This window comes from Macaca nemestrina, chromosome 6 (genome assembly GCF_043159975.1).
Source record: "Macaca nemestrina isolate mMacNem1 chromosome 6, mMacNem.hap1, whole genome shotgun sequence".
NCBI classification, from domain to species: Eukaryota; Metazoa; Chordata; class Mammalia; order Primates; family Cercopithecidae; genus Macaca; species Macaca nemestrina.
The window spans coordinates 83,259,558-83,264,850 of record NC_092130.1 but is presented as its reverse complement, the minus strand read 5'-3'; the positions used below and the strand labels follow the sequence as shown (position 1 = coordinate 83,264,850).

At 38.6% G+C, this 5,293-nt stretch overlaps 1 pseudogene; it reads left to right on the top strand.

The window, feature by feature from the left end:
- The window catches only part of LOC139363813 (zinc finger protein 669-like), a 7,685-nt pseudogene extending 3,001 nt beyond the window's left edge, over positions 1 to 4,684 (top strand).
- Positions 4,685 to 5,293: the final 609 nt, after the last annotated feature.

Genomic DNA, 5,293 nt, shown 5'->3' with positions numbered 1-5,293 from the left:
TCATTCATCAACTTTCCATATAAATGCTCGGTCTTTAAGACTTTTTTTGCCCTTGGTCTGCTTGCTTATCTCTTTGCTAATACTGTGCTGTCCTGAATATTTTCGTTTGAAAATCTTAGAAGTATGTTAGACAAGCCATCAGTCTTCTTAGATGACTGAAAATCATTAGACATTTGTCATTTTTACTACGTATGGAAAAGTAGTTTTTCTTGCCTAAAAAAACCTGAGTTGGGAATTTATGTGATTTCATAGGAATAGCATCTGGAAGTGGTGACATTAATGTCATTTTAACAAACGTGTCATATTTCCTCTTATTCCTTTCTGCGTTGACATTGTGCAATAGAAATTTAAAAAATTGTTATATTAGTATTGTTAAATATCAATTATTGGTTTTATTTACTACTCAATTACATTTAATAAGCCTACTGTCTCTTGGTGTAATCACATGGAATAGGCTCACCTCCCCAGTTAACAAGTAACAGCACTTGTAAAATATTGTCTACCAGGGAAACTCATCGAACACTTAGTGTTCAAACTGTGTTTTGGTGTCTGGTTCTCTAAGCACCACTGCAGTGACACAAAATAATAGACCTTCAGCAGAAAGTTTTGGCAAATATATTGCATAAGCCATTTAGATGCAGTGAGTCATTCTTATTACTTAGGTTGGTGGAATCCCTTTCAAAATGTAAGTTACTAATACAAACAAAGATTGAACTTTGTGAGCAGACATTTTTAAGAATAAGTAGTCTTGGGAATGATAATATTAACTCACTTATGCACATCAGGTAGGACTTTATTATGACAGATACTAGAAATGTACAAAGTGAAGTTAAAAGGTAACTCCTAGCAGCACATCTTACTCCCTGGATTCTCTAATGAGATGGGCGTTTCTACTTTGCTGTTACCTTTTTGAATAGTTCAATTGTAGCATTAGTACTGCTGTGTGGGAGGGAGTATGTGTGAACAGAGTAAGAGTTGTGACAATCACGTCATAGAATAAATGCTTGGAAATTTTAGAATCATGTAAACAGCTTAGGAATTGAGTATAGATTCCCAGTGCTGTGAGTCCCACCCATCCTTCTATCCACACGTGTGGAATGTTCTAGGACTCCGTGGCTTTTGAGGATGTGGCTGTGAACTTTACCCACGAGAAATGGGTTTTGCTAGATTCTTCTCAGAAGATTCTCTACAGAGAAGTGATGCAGGAAACCTGCAGGAACCTGGCTTCTGTAGGTAAGAATGACAACATATTTCACTTAATTACAGAAGTATTTCCCTATCATCAGTGCCATTTATGATTTGGAATGTGGCAAGGGAATGATTTGGTGAAGAAATCAGGCATGGGCACTGTGTACAATGAACATTAAATCTAGTAATGTTTCTAAAGTTTGTAATAATTCATGATAATTTTGTGGGTCTGCATTTTAGGAAACAAATGGAAAGACCAGAATATTGAAAATCACTTTGAAAAACCTGGGAAAGATATAAGATAATTTGCACTGAGAAGAGGAAATAAAGTCCTCTAAAGGAATCTTAGCATGTCATGAACTTAAAAACAAGCAATCAAAACAAGTAAGAGTCACTTTAAATTTATTTCTTTTTAGAAAAACTTCATCCAAAATGTAACGTACTTCAGTGTAGCAGTCAGTGTGTGGAAAACAGTTTTCTTGAAAATAGTACTACAAAATTGTGTATATGAATGTTACTATTTTGGTCATAGTCATGCAGGTGGTGTCTGTGTTTTCAGTAGTAACTCATTTACTTTCAAATAATTCAGTCATGGCAAAACGAAACAAAACAAAAAAATGCATTTTCCCTGGTATTGGTAGCAGTGTAAGTCCAAGACCTATTAATAAGTAGAAAGTTATTAAACCAACCAATAATAATGTGCTTGTCATTTTTTTACAGAGATCATATGGTACAGAGACTGTGTGAAAGCAAAGAAGGTAGTCAGTATGGACAAGTTGTCAGCCAAATTCCAAATCTTGATCTGAATGAGAACATTTCTACTGGATTAAAACAATGTGAATGCAGTATTTGTGGAAAAGTCTTTGTACGTCATTCCCTCCTTAATAGGCACATCCTAGCTCACTCAGCATACAAACCATATGGAGAGAAGCAATATAAATGTGAACAATGTGGGAAATTCTTCATTTCTGTTCCAGGTGTTAGAAGACACATGATAATGCACAGTGGAAATCCAGTTATAAATGTACGATATGTGGGAAAGGTTTTTATTTTCTCAATTCAGTTGAAAGACATCAGAGAACTCACACAGGAGAAAAACCCTATAAATGTAAACAATGTGGTAAAGCGTTCACTGTTTCTGGTTCTTGTCTAATACATGAACGAACTCACACTGGAGAGAAACCTTATGAATGTAAGGAATGTGGGAAAACATTCAGATTTTCTTGTTCTTTTAAGATGTGTGAAAGGACTCACACTTGGGAAAGACCCTATATATGTACCAAATGTGATAAAGCCTTCAGCTGTTCCACTTCCCTTCATTACCACGGAAGCATTCATACTGGAGAGAGACCCTATGAATGTAAACAATGTGGCAAAGCCTTTAGTCATTTGAGTTCCCATTGTAACCATAGAAGTACTCATACTGGAGAAAAACCCTATGAATGTAAACAATGTGACCAAGCCTTCAGTCGCCCCAGTTGCCTTCACCTCCATGAAAGAATTCATACTGGAGAAAAACCTTATGAATGTAAGAGATGCGGTAAAGCTTACACTGGTTCCAGTCACCTTACTCACTATGAAATAAGTCATGATATAGAGGCTGGGTGCAGTGACTCAGCCTATAATCCCAGCACTTTGGGAGGCCAAGGTGTGTGTATTGCTTGAGCCCAGGAATTCATAACCAGCCTGGATTAAAACAATGTGAAACAACCTGGGTAACATGGTGAAACCCTGTGTCTACAAAAAATAAAATAATGCCAGGCGCGGTGGCTCACGCCAGGTACTCAGGAGGCTAAGGCAGGAGAATGGCATGAACCTGGGAGGCGGAGCTTGCAGTGAGCACCACTGCACTCCAGCCTGGGCGATAGAGTGAGACTCCGTCTCAAAAAAAAAAAAAAAAAAAGAGCTGGGCATGGTGGCACATTTCAGTTGTCTTAGTTCTTTTTCAAGGACATAAAAAGCCACAGGGGGGTTGGGGGGAAGCCCTGTGCATGCCGATCACGAGGTCAGGAGATCGAGACCATCCTGGCCAACATGGTGAAACCTCGTCTCTACTAAAAATAAATTAGCTGGGTGTGGTAGCATATGCTTGTAATCCCAACTACTCAGGAGACTGAGGCAGGAGAATCACTTGAACCCAGGAGCGGAGGTTGCAGTGAGCCGAGATTGTGCCACTGCACTCCAGTCTGGCGACAGAGTGAGACTCCATCTCAAAAAATAAATAAATAAATAAAGCCCCTTGAATGTAAGAAATGTGGTAAAACATTTACTCTTTCCCATTCCCTCATAAACATGAAAGAGCTCACACTGCAGAGAAAACTTAAGAATGTAGGAAATGTGGTCAAGCCTTCAGATTTTCCTGTTTTTGAAGATTTGGGAGGACTCAGAGTGGAGAAAAGCCTTTTGAATTTAAATTTGTGGTAAGGCCTTCAGTTGTGTTAGTTCCATTTGAAGACATCAGCTCATTCCTGAGAAAAACCCTATGAGTGTCCAGAATGTGGGAATGTTTCATTTCTCTTGTAGCCACTCAAGGACATATGAAAATGCACACTGTAGCTGGCTGGACCTTGTAAATTCAAGAATGTACACAGGATTAAAACTCTAATAGTTTAGAAACTGCAAGAATATTAATATTTTCAGTTTTAACATTTACTTGAAAAGTCATGTGAAAACTCCCACTGGAATGAAGTTCTAAAAGTGAAACTTTTCTAATTTGGAAGGCCTGATGCAAATTAATTAACGTTCAGTGCTTGAAAAAAAATGTATGAAATGTTACACAAGTTACAAGTATATTGTTTGTATCAGTGGCTCATTCTTAAAGAGTCTTGAGTATGCGTTTCACCTTGTTTTGCAGGGAAACCTTGAGGTGAGAGTTCTGTAAATGCTCTTTAAGCAGTAATACTTGAATTTCGTAGATAATGGTATTTTCTTAAGTTTGTTGGTAGAATTTTTGTCTATTCATTTGATAATGTGCTGGATTCATGGTTGAATTTTGATGTTTTTCTAGTATGTAGGTAAGTTTAATTTTTTAATTTCATTATTTTTTTTTTTTTTTGAGATGGAGTCTCACTCTTGCCCGGGCTGGAGTGCAGTGGTGCAATCTCGGCTCACTGCAACCTCCGCCTCCAGGGTTTAAGCGATTCTTCTGCCTCAGCCTCCCGAGTAGCTGGGACTACAGGTGCCTGCCACTACGTCCAGCTAATTCTTTGTATTTTTAGTAGAGACGGTTTCGCCACGTGGGCTAGGCTGATCTTGAACTCCTGACCTCATGATTTGCCTGCCTCGGCCTCCCAAAGTGCTGGGATTACAGGCATGAACCACTGTGCCTGGCCAGGTAAGTTTCATTTGTGTGTATTGTCCTGTGATTAATGGACCAGTGAATAATGATTGTGAATTGTTAGGATTGTCTTACTAGCCTCATATGGCAAATTTTGATTATCCCTTGTCCATTATACACATTCCACCTTTTTTTTATTAAAGGAAAAACTACTCTTGATGTAAAGATGTTTATTCTTTGCTAATAATGAGTTAGTATTATTTCCTAAGTACATAAAGTTTACCATAGAGTATCATCTCATGAGTTCTTTGCCTTTGTTGCCCTTCATTCTTTATTATTTCTGTCTGTTACTTGGATCGTTCGCTTTGAATGAAGGAGAGAAAACTGTGATAGGACAATATGTTGTAACCAATCTGAGGGAGGAAGCATTTAGTCTGTCAGTCACATATGATAGCATTGGGCTTTTCATCGATGCCTTTGGTGTTGTAGTAGATAGTATTACACCATTATGGTATTATAGTTTATATATTGTGTTTTACAGTATTGCAGTCCTTACCAGTCAGTGTCACATGATTCAGTTCCCTACCAGCCAACAGGCAAACCAATCACATACTCCTGTAGGAACAAAGGAACATCCTCGACTGGGCACAGTGGCTCACGCCTGTAATCCCAGCACTTAGGGAGGCTGAGGCGGGCGGATCATGAGGTCAGGAGATCGAGACCATCCTGGCTAACATGGTGAAACCCCATCCATCTCTACTAAACATACAAAAAAATTAGCTGGGCATGGTGGTGGTGGCCTGTAGTCCCAGCTTCTAGGGAGGCTGA